We start from the raw sequence: 15,822 nt of genomic DNA on the forward strand, positions 1-15,822 counted from the left end.
AATTCTACTATAATTAATTCAAAATTCCAGACTATATTTGTATTCATAAATGTTCCATAAATGAAACATGTAAATAATACATTAGAGGGCATGTAAAAGAACCAACACAAATAGAAAATGATTTTGTTCAAAACCTTTATGAACTATGTTATTGAAACTCCCTGTGAAATAACTGAAAACAGAGCAAAAAGAGCGATGATCTTACATCTGTAGATGCTGATATAATTATAGCCATTGAAGTATAAAGTTATTTTAAATAGCTAATAGAACATCATAGTCAGCTAATTATAAAAAGATGCAATTTTCTTCATTAAAAAGCCATAGCATTTCCACAATAGGCGGCAATTAAATAAAAATAAAAAATATTGCCAAAGAGTCTCCAATGCAAGAATTTGCTATGCTAGTAAATAAATGGTAAGGATATAGCAGTTCCACTAAACACAAAATGATGATAAATGTGCAGGGACAGTGCCAATGAAATGCATACAGATATGCTGCCATGCCTGGCACAAGGCCAGCAGAACTGGAGTTTTCTACTAAACTTCAACATCTGAGCATTCAAACAACACATACAGATAGCTTATGGTACTGTGAGAATGGACAGTCAACCCTAGGAGCTGCTACCACCCCAAATGAGCATGCAACCATCTTCAGTGCAATCTGTCCTACAGTGTGTTTGTACTGTGCCACCATCAACTCTTGCCCTCTCCATCCTGATACGCAGCAGTGACTGAGCTAGAGGGAGGTCAGGTGAGCAGCACAGACCCACCATGCTATCTGGTACTGGATGACTTGCCCAAGTACTAGATCTTGGTTGAGGCAGTGACATACCGACCCCTGTCGGCGCCCTATAAAATTATAAAACTATAAAACTACTAATTAATAGTGTTTGATTTTCCTTCTGGGTCTCTGATCTCTTTCACCCTAACCCACATCTTCAACAAAATTTCTCACACTCACTGAAGCAAAATATGTCAGCCATATGCATGAATAAATTGTGGAGGTCCTGGAATACTGCAGTGAACTGGTATTCATCTATGCTTGGTGAATTGTGATTACTGCTACTCCCACATAACCCTTTTCAGATGATTAAGAAAATATTCAATTCGTGTTCCCTGCACAATCATTTAGAAGAGCAGAGACATCAGAAATAGAAAGAGATTTAAATTGGTTAGATAAACTGATATGAATTATACATTTAGCTACTGTATGCTTTATTTCAGGTGTGTAAAATTAAATGTCTAAGGTTTAACTTCCTGAAAGGTTTTAATTAGAGCTGGTCAAATAATTCATGGAAGTTTAACCATCTAATAAGTTTTAGCCTTTGTTTTGTTTTTTTGCCAAGGGTTTTGTAGAAACCAATGCTGTTTTAATGATCATTTGAGCGTGCATACTATTAAATTGTTCTAGCATGAAAAAAACACACAGTTCACTCAGTCACCAAAGTTTTACTGTTAAGCCAGAACAGCATCTCAAAGAGGCCCTTATGATTAAAACGATAAAAATACATTAACAAATAGTTAGATAATTCTTATTTAAGAGTTACTGGAAACTAAGCTGTCTTGGCACTATGAACCAAGCTATACGCAGGAGAAAGTGAAAAGCAATCTGGCACCAGGGTTTGCTCACTAAGAACTAACTGGGCTATTTCCATACAGTTGGATTGATCCAAAGTCATTGTTATCATCACTACATTTTGCAACATCGATAGGTGTTGGCATTTATACACATTCAACAAATTTCTTTCAGCATACAATATCCATGGAAATCTTGGAAGAGGGCAGGTTGTGAATCCTTTTCCATATTCATGGAAACAATCATTAAAACAGATTCACATTGTCTTAACATCTGCTGCACGGACAATATTTAATAAAAGTGGGGAGAACTGTAGCTTTTCTCTATACTTGTACTAAAGTCCTCTTTTTCTTTCTCTATATTTGTACCAAAAGTCTGAAGAACACTTCTTTTCAGAGCTTGTAAGCTGCCTCATCAACAGACGCCATTCCACTACCCTGTTGACTTACAATTCATCTACCAAGGGATTAATTTACTTGACATAAAGTTTAGCTCTAGAGGCTAAATATTGGAGCCTTGATCTACTGAGGGAAGAAACAGACAAACCAAGGCTGTGGTGAACAAAGAAATCAATGAACAGTGCTGTAGAAAGATGCCATAATGAACCAGCTGGTTACAATGGCCTACAGCCTTAGCAGGCATCCTCAGTACTAACAGCATTAAACTCCACACAGAAGAAAATGAACTGAAGTCTATCCAGTTGAATATAATTCTTTGCAGGATTTCCATTTGGGCAGTGGGCGGGGGCTATGGTCAGAGAAAAACAAATTCGAAGTCATGATAAGCCATATATTGGATGCCTGGCCAGGATAAAATATCTCCCCCAAGCTGAATGGAATTATCTCAAAGAGGACTGGTGCTGGGTTGATACTGGGGTGCCTGCCTATAGTGGAACGAACAAACAAACCGCCTTCACTGAAATGGTTGTGAGCTAATTCACTTCCAGAAACAGTCTGCTGTAGGAAGTCATTTTACTCTGCCCAGAACTGTGAGCACACAGCTTCCGATTAAGGCCTGTAAAAGCAGAAACCGGGCTTGAAAATAAGTACATCTTCTGTAGTGTAAATCAGGCAGTTCCAGATGTTGAAACCTGCTGTCAATGCTTTCAGCTCCTCTTCCCATTATCATATATGAGCTGCATCTATGGCTTGCCCCTGCTGCATCCATATTGTCGTTTATGGTACTGTTATGTACAGGCATCACAATGGGCTCAAAATGTAAATATGGTAGGCAGTTAGAAGCAGCCACAGCAGCTCAGGGTCTGGATCCAAACACATGTGCTACCCCCCCCCACTCCAGGGAACAATTTCCAAGCATCAAAATAATATACTTTAAAACAGGAGTATTATATGTAAGTAATGTAAATGGGAACACAATGCATCATTTATGTTATTCTGGAAAATCAGGGAATTTTGTCACATTAACTTGATAATGATTATGATTGCATTTGTATTACATCTTTCCTCTATTACGTTTCTATCTCACTTTTCTTCCAAGGCGTTCCAGGTAATATGCATGGTTCTCTCCCATCTATTTTATCCTGTTATGTACATTAGGCTGACTGTTAGCTCAAAGGCACATAGTGAGCTTCATAGCTGAGTAGGGGTTTGACCCCTGGTCTCCTAGGTCTTAGGTTCACCTCTTTAATGGTTATAGTACATTGGCTACCTTCAGGAACATGCTTTCCAGACCCCACCTAATCCCTTGGCTAGTTTCCTCAGTATATCTAGACACCAAGCAAAATTTCAGCCCCAAGTAGTTTACAGATCTTCAGGCTGGAGATCTCAAAAATCCTCAAATGAGATGGGGTATTTTCATGTGGTGAATCTGATGTGTGTAATATCTCCACATCTTGCCAATAAGCTCCCGTTAAAAACATGGGTGGACCTATTCATGCATTCCTTAAGACATCTGAATTAGTTAACCAAGTTTAAGGTCTTTTTTTAAAAAAGGGGGGAGGGGCAGCTGTGTAGCTGTGGAGATGCAGGGTATGCCAGCAAGCCAACGAGAAGATAGAGTATGTCCCTTGTTCAAAAAATCAGGCGGTGGGTTTCTCTTCAAGATGACATATCTGAAGCGAACACTTCTAGAATTTTAATCCCTTAGTTGACACTCTTATTCACTTCTGTGATTGGCAAGGCAACATCAACCTGTTTTATAACACTGTTTGTGTTATAAATGTCACCTCAATTAATGAACAGTTTATAAATTAAAGCAGAACACACATTGATATTTATTAAAGTAAACATGACATATGCTTTGATGTACTATTTCTCACCTTTTATTTCAGGTATCACAGAGATGGCAACATCATTTAAATATATTGGCTCTGGAGAATTTATGGTCTTGTCTTTCACTGACTTCCAAAGACATAAAGCAAAACAACAACAAAAACAGTGCAGCTCCTTTGAGTTATGAGAACAACAAATTTTCAACATATCAAGAACTCTACGATGACAGGACAGAATAACTTGTCTCCTTATCTAGAATTTATTACTCACAGTTTCATCCCTATACACAATGGAACCTCTGTGTCAGAAATATTCAGAGATGCTCCATAGCACTATGAAATCTGAAATGCTGCTTAAAGCATATTTCTGCTTATCTTTCACCATCTAAACATATGAAATAATGTGCCCCCAAAGTCACTCAATGCCTCATAAATGCGTTCTGTCTTTATCACCATTTTTTCCAGGGCAAAGGAAACCAAACAAGATGAAAGACTTTGTCCTGGGAAACATTAGTAGCATCGGACCTTTATTTCCTATTTAGAAAATACTGTCAGAGATACTCGTTTATTAACTTTCCCTTGTTCATCTGACCTCTGGTTAGTTGGATCACTGCTGCTTACTGGAAGGTAAAGGGACAGGACAAGGCAGCAACAAGGTTGGTGTGGTGCAAATGCACCAGCAGAGTCAATCAGGTGCTCTTCCCAGTTTGTTTGCACTATGCCAACTTTGCCACTGCCTCTTCCCTCCCCCTCTACCTCCCAGTAAGTATCGGTAAATGACCTGCTAGAGATCAGTGAGTGATGCCACCACACCACACCATCTTATACTGTCTGAACACTCTTCTGAAGAGCCACAAACAATAGTGTTGCTGCTTAATACTGGAGAGGAGGCTGCCAAAAAGGGGGGGGGGGGCGTTATGATAGAGCAAATTAGTGTTGCAAGCTTGGACATGCAAATCACAGTGAGGGAGACTACAGATTTGTACCAGGCATGTTCTAGAGGTTTGAAGCACTGTTAGATAATCTTAGGAATGACCCAAGAGGCCTGTGAAACTACATTTCCCATCATACTTCTCCAGAGCTTAATAAACGCTACAGAAGAAGGCTTTCTCAGTATTTCCACAGCTTTCAAAAACATTTTAGTAGGAAAGGATACTGCTGCATCAGAGGAAGCATCTGTTAAACCCAGAACTGAAGTAGTGCTGAGCTGATCCCAAACTCCTGTTTGTGTATACAGTGGTACCTCTGGATATGAACGGGATCCGTTCTGGAGCCCCGTTTGCATCCAGAAGCAAACGTAACTAGTGAAGGCACATCTGCGCACGTGCACGTCGCTTTTCACCGCTTCTGCGCATGCGCGTGATGTCATTGTGAGCCTCTGCGCATGTGCGAGCGGTGACACCCAGAAGTAATGCGTTCCGTTACTTCCTGGTTGCCGCAGAGCACAACTTGAACACGCTCAACATGAAGCATATTCAGCCTGAGGTATGACTGTACTCAGCTCATCATTAGCTAGGAAGCTCCAAATTAAGTTTAGACTCCAGACTCTGCAGTTCTGATTTTTAGCTGCACCACTAGCCAAAAATAATAATAAATGGTGCTGTCTGTCTTGCATCACTTCCAATCTACCCAGCTCAAGCTACATGAATAACAAAGACTTCAGAGACTTCTGTGCCCACACAGAGTCTGTTGGAAATTTTCCAAAGCAGTTGTCAAATCAAATAATGTGTGCCAAAATACATATACAAGGTAAAGTGTACATTAAAGTGTATATATTATTGAAAATGGGATGAAAAAGTGCATTGTATTAGGGGAATTTTCATGAAAAAAACATATGGCTTTGACAAACTTCTGTGTATCAGGAGAAATTCTCACAAAGGTGCTGATGGATTTTCATGAGGATGTTAAAAAAGATCTCAAACATGCAGAAATGTGGAGAATTGAACATTCAAAACATAGAAAACCAGGGGGAAACAAAACAGGCAGATTTGCCCATCCCCAGGCCTCTAAGAATAGATGAGACAAATTCAGGGAAGAGAGTTCTACCAACAGGTATTCACTATGATAGCTAATCGGGTACTTCTATATGTATGGGTCATGCACTTCATAGAATCATAGAATTGTAGTGTTGGAAGGGACCCTGAGGATTATCTAGTCCAACCCCCTGCAATGCAGGAATCTGCAGCTGTCCCATATGAGGATTGAAGCTGTGACCTTGGCATTAATAGCACCACACTCTAACCAACTGAGCTACCCACTTGAAAATACCAAACGCTGGAGACAAAAGACAAGACCAAGTTGTGACTGTGGTACTGTGTGTGAGAGAGCTTCCATGCTGATGGAAACACAATATTTTCTCCAGTTTTAATCAAAGCACATCACAGCCTTCTGAATGACAGCTAAGGGGAACAACACAAAAGGTATTACCCCCCCCCCCCGAATTCTGTACATTGCTTAGAATATAATGTGGAGGAGGGATCAAGTATCTGATATTACTAACCATGTGTATGATATAGTGATGGTCATGATGTATGTGTGTGTGAGAGAGTACATTGATACAAACATATGTATTATTTTCAGATGGAAAGCTGTATTTCACATTGGGTGGTATGAACAGTCTCCACCATCCCTGCTATATATAATTCCTGAAAATGCATTATTGTGTGTCCTGTTTGCTCATTACATTCAATATTCATATCTGAACGTGACTCACCTTGACAACCTAGCCATAAGGCTGTGAAAAATGTAGATCTGAATCAGGGCCATTTCATTTCCAGCTTTCCCACGGCTGCAGAAGATTTAACAGCTGCATTGAAATAAACTCACAGAGTAAAATGCCGAAGGCTTTAAAACAGCCCAGGGGAAGGAATAGGTAAGGTATCCCATATATTTGGTTTTCCAATAAGAACACTATACAAACACTGTTGAAATGTGAATGCCATTATTTTAGGTGCCTAAAGATGGATTCAAGCTGTGCACCTCTAAACCTCACCATGCCTAATAACTGAATCCACCCTCATTCTGAAATAACAATATTTTGCCTGAAGCAATTCCCGTGTTTATAACTCTGTAGCTCAAGCAAAATAGAATTTTGAAATGTTGTAGGGTCAAACTCTCTGAATGGTTCAGGATAGGTTGAAAACTGTCAGAAGTATAATTCTGCAAGGTCAATTTTTTTAATCTTCACCTCCTCACATTCTTTGCACAAAACAAATATTTGGAGGAGTGGGAGCTGGTGGCACTATTCAGCAATCAGGACATTCCTGAATTATGTAAGTCCTGTTTGAATGAATTACCGGTAAAATGCTTTCATTTAAAAACAACAGCAACAATTGTGATATATAGTGGTACCTCGGTTTAAAAACAGTCCTGTTTACAAACAATTTGGTTTAAGAACTCCACAAAACTGGAAATAGTGTCCCAGTTTACGAAATTTGCCTTTAAGAACGGAATCTGAATGGTGGAAGGGCACCGGTGGCAGGAGGACTCATTAGGGAAAGCGCGCCTCGGTTTAAGAACGGTTTCGGTTTAAGAACGGACTTCTGGAACGGATTAAGTTCATAAACTGAGCTACCACTGTATAAACACACAATCATTTTTAAAAATCCAAATTGCCATGTTTTTGACCATGTCAAAGACAGTGAGATGTGTTCAGCCATGCCACTGTTATATAGAATAATAGAAATGGAGAATTAGATGGGGTCCTGAGCATCATCTAGTCCAATCACCTGAATGACATATGGCCATTCTATGAGGGAGAGTCAATCACCTTCCAATAGAATCCATTCCATTGCTGAACAGGTCTTACCACCAGAAACGTCTTCCTTATGTTTAGTCACCCACACCCACAAACTCACAATCAAGTTTCCAAACAGCTCAGCAAACAACCAACCTTAATTCAAAAGACACAAGCTCACTCTTTTCAGTCTCCACCACCAAGCCCTCACAAACACCCCTGTTTGCAAGTCCTGTTCAAAATCTCCTGGTCATGAGCTCCCAGATTTACAGAAGCATACTGAAATGGATAATGTAGCATTTCATATAACATAAATAGTAGAATGACGTTCCAAGGGACTGAAATCAAAATACCAAATAATTCAGGAAAAACCCTACATATAATGAAACACATTGCATAAATGGTAAGGCACATCTGTCAATGTGATTGATACAAATTAGCTGGAAATTGCCCCAATAAAAGAGTCACAGGTGTATTCAGAAAAAGCAGCTTAGCAGAGTATGGAAAAATCAAAGTCGCCTTGATTGTTGACACAATGTACACAAGATCCTCAAAGTAGTTCAGGACTCTGACACAATTTTGTTGCCACCTCACCTCCTCTGACACCCTTCTACACTTCTCTGCTTGCTTTTCCTTCTTCCTATAAGATGTTTTGCACAGCTTGGTTGAAACCCAGCAACAACGTGGTTTTTATCTGTGATATTTTGTTTCTTACCCACATTGCCACTCACGTTCCTGATGTGGGCAAGCTAAGTGAACCATGCTGAGGAATGCTTTCTTGTACTGCCTCTAAGGTGGGCTTTGGAGAAATTCCTTGAAATACAGAAAGTTGGAGTGTTTCCTTGGCTGATCTGCCCCTCTGCTAATGTGGAGATACTCTGACTCTTGGGCCTACGTAGTTATTTGGGCAAGAGGGCTAGATCAGTCTCTCTTCTTATTTCCTAGCTTCCATAGCCCTGGTGCGGGTGCGGGTGTGAAAAAGGTGGAATGTGCTGGGAAAGGCTGGTTCCCAGGGAAATGTCTTCTTAGGTTCAGCTGACATCCCATTCTAGATATCTGCTATGAAGGTAAATACCTACCTCTGCTAGGGAGCTCATTAAGCCCAGTGAATGATTTGAGACCAGGCATTTTACTCCATAGTATTGTTAAAATTAAGCAAGTGTGACCTAATTGTGGTGTGGATGAGAAATCATTGAGAACATCAATAAAGCTATGCTGAACTTTCCAAAGAAGCTTGGATTTCTACAGATTAAATAATAATGCTAATTAGGTAGGAACCTTTTGTTACACGGAGAGTAGGCTATTATTGTCTATTAGTCAAAAACATATTTTTTTTTGTAGTAATGAAATAGTGTTCATGAATGAAAATATGAAAGAACATTTGGGGGCTTTTGATCATTTTTCAAAAATGTCCTCTGACTGTTCCTTCTCCAAATATCCTTTGGGTGTTTCTTCCAAAAAGCTATATTCATTTCAAATTGCTTTCTCTCCCCAAACCTTATCACTTCCCCAACCCTTTTTGCAGCATAAAACAACTCATTATATCACTAAAAGGTAATGCAATGTACAAGGTCACCTCTTAGTTGTATGCATATTTATGTGGGTGAACCAAACAACAAGAAACCTGATTTATGACGGGAAACTCTGAATGCCACCTTCATTAATGGAATTTATTTAAAAGTGAAGATCCTCTGTTTTATTGAGATTTCTCACCCACCCTATTCTCAAAGTCCTTACGTTTCAAAATATTTTGAAGATTCAGCTAAAGATCTTTCTTTTTTTTAAAGTAGGACCACTAATGGGACTCCTCACAGTGAGTGCAAACAGAAACAAAAGTTCTTGAAGCACTTTTGGTGATCATCAAGGAAAAATGAATGCCTCATTTGTGACACACATACAAGTAAGCCTACAGATTAAAATTAAAATTCAAAATGTTGCTCTTCATTGATAATGGCATTTTGAACAGGATAATGGGGAGGAGGTAATATCTCACATTCCAATGTATTAGTTTGGTTCGGCCATAGAGAATTATAAGACAATGATTGGCCCCTGTTTTGGTTTGCACACTCTCTCCTTCTCCTATGGAATACCAGTGAGGAGGGGTCTGGAAGCACCCACTTCCATTTCTGTTTAACCCCAGTTTGTCACATAATCTAAATCCGTGGTTTGTCTGAAACAAGACGACTTCAAACCATAAGGTTATGAAACTGGCTGGTCTCAACAAACCATAGTTAAGTTTAAGTACCATTTTGACAACATGTTTGATGGTGGTTTATCTAAAGGGAGAGCTGCCAATCTTCTTATTGTGGCCACACAAGGCGATGATAGGGATGGGGAAGAGTGTGAGCCCAGGAAAGGCATGGCTCATTCTCATAATGTTAACAAAATTTAGCGTTATGAGCAAACACAGTTGTTTCATACAAATTCTTGCAGCATGGTTTGAAATTGCCTTATTTTTGTAGAGGAGCTTAAAGACTAAGAGAAAAACCAAGTCAATGCATCAACTGATGTGGTTACTCAGACAATATCAGATAGATGATAGAATCACTGCACTATTAACTCTTGCAGAAAATATTTCTACTTGACTTTGTATGACTCCCCCCTGCAGCTATGCTCAATCCACTCTCTTTAAATTGCATTTCATTTTTTGATGAACAATGTCTGGCAGGGCCTAAAATGTGTGCTACTCAATCCTGTGGGGAAAATGATACACAAACTAAAATGAAATCGAATAACTCAAGTGAATACACACAGAGAGAAGACATCATATGTATGAAGCCCAGTTCCCTGTTCTCCATGACCTGGTCCAAGACTGACATCAGAAGTGAAGGGACCCTCAGCAAAAATGCTCTCCAGTGGGCTCCCTCTGATAGTGATGGACCCTTCTGTTTGGTGGGCTTGCCAGTGTCCATGAGTGTTGACAGCAAACATCACCACTGTGACAAGGTACCTGCAAGCTACCCACCATTATGCACAACGCTCTGATATAGCAGTCCACTGGGTTATCAACCGGTCATAGGGAAACATATGGCTTCCAATATTAGCAAACATCAACTGCTAATAGCCCAGTCAATATACTGGGACAATATACGTTTCCCAGAAATTTTTGACAAAGCAAGAATCCTGAGCTGAAGTGGGACATTTTGGACAGAATCAAGGTCTGGCCATTGTGTAGAAATAAATCTTATTTAACGCAAGAAATAGGTTTTTTAAGCTTTACTTGCAGAACTTGATTTTAAATGTTACAAAAACAAGATAATTATATATTGCAAAAAAACCAAGCAATTAGTTTCAGCATTACATTTTTTTCTCACACTCATCCCAGTGTGAGGCTCTAAGCATATTTACTAAAATGTAGCTTCTCTGCTAAAAAATATAGATACTGTGTCTATCTCATTCTCCTGCATGCTGGCAACTGACTACATGCAGCTCTGTGTTGCAAAGCAATCCCATTTTTGCAAATGCTGATAAGATACTAAAGTTTCAGCTTGCCTGTTGAGTCACAGACCTAATACCTGAGATCTAGTCACAAGGCTTAGGCACAAGGTTGTCTACCACACCCAGCGGAACAATACTGGCTATACGCCTACAACTTACAAATAAAACATTTTATGTAAATTAAACTTTTAACAGGGATGTCAGACAGCAAATGGAGGGCAGGAGAAGGAGATGCATGGAGGCTGCCTGCAGGCGTCTCCCTCTCCCTCTCCCTGACTTCATGTTTAAATAGAGTTTAAAACCTTAGTTAAAGGCTGTGTATGGTCCCTAATTTGGTTCAGAGCCGAGTTCTGAGCCATGTCATCCCCAGGTCAGATCAGGATCTCTCTGAAGTGCCAGATCAGGTCCTGTATTGGATTTGAGGGGATTGCACAGTCTATACACACCTTCAAAGGCCTGGCACAAAGTGTCAGCTTTCTGCTCCCACCATCTATCTTGTTTTCCATGGTTCAAGTAGCAATAAGTGATGGGTTAAAGCTATCTCATTTAAATCAACTGCACCACTAGCCATAGTTAAAATTGGAATCCTCTCCTTCCATCTCAGGAGGTTTGTATCCATATAGTATGAAATAAAGGCTATAATGGATATTTTAAAACAGTGCAGTTTATTTCATGTTTAGATCAGCAGATTGTGGAGAAAGGGGTTCTGAGCACCTTTTACAACAACTGAAGCATGCATGTTCTCTTGGAAGCAACTTCCTCACATGGTGGCCCAATGCTGGCAGCCAGCTGCAGTTCCACTTTTTGGGTCAGGCCTGAGCCGGGGCCAGAAGTGGCAGGCTCCAGTGCATGAGTGTGCCACCCCTAGCACATCCTGCAAACACCTCAGCCCATGTGTGCCTGCCCCGGGCAGTGATAGGAGACACTATTATCCTGGCTCCAGGTGAACTCAGAAGTTTGCTTCTCATCTTGTGTGTGTGAATCCAGAACAAGAGTACATTGTAAAATTCCTCTTAAAATTAGTTTTGAGGAAGAGGAGCATGTACAGTTTCTGACCTGCAGTGGGGAGAATATAAGCCTCTTGGCTATGAACCCTGTTAATGTAAAGGTCAAGCATAATGCAAAGTTTGCAACACAAAAGCTCTGCTCCTTTGTTACATTCAAATGCTATTTTGTGCCCATAAATTAATTTGAATTTGGGGCCTCAACATAGACAATCCTCACTTTGATTTTGCTTTGTTTCCTTTGTAAACGTTCCAAACTTGAAGAGGGGTAGAAAATGATATGGCTGTCATCGTTGGCTTTTCTAGTTTAATTAGTGTTTATAAATCCAGCTGAAAGCAGATAACAGATTATGGACAAAGCGGAAGCATCCGCCATCCGGCATGAATGAAAGCCATTGTTCATTTCCTCCTATTTCACCTACATTAATGAAACTGGTAATAGTTTTGGACCCCATGCCATTTTGTCATGTAGTTACAGCTTGTCCTTTCACAAAAGAAAATTAGAAAACTGCTGAGTATTATAGATATTAACGGTTGCTGGAACAGTATAATAAAAGGCTCCTTTTCTAAAGCGCTGCCAAGCTTTCATGTCATTATTCATGAATGAGTAATGTATTCAAAAGGAGAAGAGTGCTGATCTCCAAGGATGTGGAGCAGCAAGAAGGAAGGATGGAAAGAAAAATTCATGTAAAACACAAATGCTGGGGCTATGCATATTGAACGGTTTTTAGAATGAAGTGAAAATGAACCCTACTTACAGGGAAGGAAGGTGCCTTGCCAATCAGGGAAAAAGATTCCTGACATCCACAGAAATGTACAGGTAACTAGGCAGCCGGAGAAGGGGGAGGAATCACTAAAGCTTTGAGAATTTCCACAGAAAGAGGAGAGTTCCATCTACTCTTTCCTTCTGAGCAAAAGCTTAAGAACCCAGAGAAAGGTAAGGATGCCTATTCAGCTCTAGTGCCTAACCGTGCGCATTATTCCACAAGTTAAACAATGCTGTTTATTTATTCATTCAGTTGCTTACTTTGTTATTACTAGATGGATGCTCATCAGCATGTGTTTGCTGTGATGCTTACAAAAAGGAGTCAAATATAATACTGAATGACAAGATAATGAAATGCTTAAGTGTCATATGAAAATCTCCTTTCTGGTAGAGTAAATGCAATTTAATTAGCAGCCCAGTTTACGAGATCTAAAATACTTCAGGTCCTGTTGATTACAATGGCAGACTTTGAGCACAATTTGGTCCATGTTTCCTCAGAAGGCTACTGCTCTGTGTTCAGAAGTACTCACTCCTCAGTACAGACAGCTAGGACTGTGGCCTCATTCGCAAATGACTTAGCTCTGATTTATTTCAACTGGAGATGTGCAACGGGCCTGTTCTCAAGACATTTAGCTGCCTGAGGCTAAGGACAATATGGTGCCTCTTCAAATCCATGTAGAAAAACCAACTGAACTGGAAGCTGCAACTTACTTTGACACTGGTGACAGTTAGCATCCTTCAGAAAGCAGACTCATTTAGGAGGTGCTGGGTAGGCTGTACGTCACACACAGCTCTATCATCCAACAGAAGGGATTGGCCCCTGGACTCAGGAGGAATGCCCTTTAGGTTTCTGCCACTACCCTGCCACACACAGAGATAGAACATCTGGCTATCAGGGGCAGCTGCCTCACTCTATCTAATGGTAGAGCTGGTCCTGATGGGGCAGCCTTATTCTCTGTGTGATTTTTCATAGCTCTGAATGATTGTTCAGAACTAGGATCCCAACTTCTATTTTTCTGCCATGATTTAGTTGTCCAATATCTCCAGCCTTCCCCAATGTACCTCCTGCTAGGTTATAATTTTGAGGATGATCACTTGGCAGCCAAGGTTCCTCTTTTGCAATCTCTTCCTTTCAGGAGCCACCAGAAGAATGAATCACTACAATGGGTCTGGAAGACAACATGGAGCTGTGCATTACCTAGTAGTTTCCTAGATTCTTTGGTGGGGAAGGCAGGGATGTCATCATTCTGCAGACAGCTTCAAATACAGTAAATAAGTGTTTCCTTTCTTCTCATCTTCAAAGAAGACATAGCTTGCTAGGTACAGCGGGCTGACAGCTGTAATCAATGGCGGGGAAAGTGGCATGCAATATTCCTTTGGGCAGCCATAAATTGCATGCTACCTTGATCGTAAAGAAGAAGTTGCAAACTCTTATAACAAGGGATAAATAAAAATGAGATGTGAAACTGCAGAGATTTAGGGCCTTCCTAAAGGTTTTATTTGTCACCTAACTTCTGTCACACACACTGGAAGAGATGATGATAACATGTACATATATTGAATACAGCATGTGAATTATTTCCTAGATCCAAGGGAGTCCAAGTCACATCTGATGCTATATTCACAAAACAGCTGCAGGATGAAACTGCAGGTACTCTGTTGACTTCACTATATTAAACCAAGAAGCACTGCATTATTATTAATATCACTGAGCACCGTGCATTTAAGGCCAAAATGAAATTAGGGTGGTTATGTATTACACATCACTGGAAGGCTGTCATTTGGATGATGTACCGTACAACACTAAGAGCTGCTGTTCCAATGAAGTATTGCACCAAATGCCATCACTCTGGTGATATATTTCACCCTAGCATAAGAACCAATGCGAAAATAGATCGTCAGAGCAATCCCTAAGGGTAATATATCCCCTCAGCCACTGCAATACACTTAGTGTTGGATTATCGCTTACTTGGTGTGTATGCATTTACATCTGGAATATTTTCATGTATTCCTGCCAGGGACATTTATGGAGTGTTGTTTGTTATTGTTGTTGCACGTGTTTACTTGAACCTGAGATTTCTTTGCAGCTGCAGACTACTTGTGGAGAAATGTAGGTGGTCAATTGCATTTCTGTTTCCCCTCCTTATTTAAAGCTGGGGCACACACAGATTATTACTACAAATACATTATGCACTTAGGGCAGAACAGCACGGGCTTTATTTAAAGCACCTAAATGCACAGTTGATGAACCACTAACTCTCTCACAGACCACATTGCACCTTCTAAATCCTTTAGTGATACTTATGGCCAAGTTAGATGGATCAGATGCCCAGGGCACAATCCCATCAAAATAAAGCATTTTAGAATCCCATCAGTTCAAGGGGAGAGTTAAGCACAGAGCTTAAAATTGCTTCACATTGGCTGGATCATGCTCACTGAAAGTAGCAACACAGAGAAATTATGATGGCAGTTATGAAGACGTAAGTACAGTGAAAGGCTAGCATGACTCTCTGGTATTATATACAGCACTCCCACCAGCAGATCCACACAGTCTCAATCCCACCACTGCCCCATCCTAGATCTGTCCACCTAAGCAGCACTCTTGCCAGTGTTAGAAGCCCAGTGCCACCCTATCGCATGCAACACTGCTGGGCATATGCTTTTATTTGTGCAATAATATTTTGAGATTTCATTGCCACTATGCACGGCAGCTATGAAGCGAAAGCTGGAGGTGGAAAAGTTGAGTTGGAAAACGAACCTGTTACCAGGCAAATTTAGCAGCCATGGCATCTTCCCTATCCCTAACACAATCAACAGGAACTGCTGAGCACGGAGAGCAGTTTTATTTTGTTTTCAGCTGCTCTTGGCTAGTGCTTCTGTAGCATTAAGGGTGATTTGGGCAGAGTAAACAAAGAAACCACACTAGACCATAATTAAGCAACCATCTGGGTACACACATAATATTAAGCCATACTTAAGGTTAGTAAGCTAACAACAAACAATGGCTTACTTTTAGTGGCAAACCATAGTTAGCAAACCAAGCAACTTGTTAAGATATTGGTCAGTTTATGCT

The 15,822-nt window shown here is 40.2% G+C and overlaps 1 protein-coding gene across 5 annotated transcripts in view; it reads right to left on the minus strand.

Annotated features, from left to right (window-relative positions):
* The window catches only part of MGAT4C (MGAT4 family member C), a 309,266-nt gene that overhangs the window by 43,795 nt on the left and 249,649 nt on the right, over window positions 1–15,822 (minus strand). The window contains exon 1 of one of the 5 annotated variants that reach the window (XM_083400980.1): window positions 6,519–6,547. The exons of the other annotated variants lie outside the window; for them this stretch is intronic. The gene's annotated coding sequence lies outside the window, so the exon portion shown is untranslated. Of the gene's footprint in view, window positions 1–6,518; window positions 6,548–15,822 lie in introns of those variants that run through there. 5 annotated transcript variants of the gene reach the window in all.

The sequence above is a fragment of the Podarcis tiliguerta genome, assembly GCF_965153285.1.
Source record: "Podarcis tiliguerta genome assembly, chromosome: 10".
In the NCBI taxonomy this organism is placed as follows: Eukaryota; Metazoa; Chordata; class Lepidosauria; order Squamata; family Lacertidae; genus Podarcis; species Podarcis tiliguerta.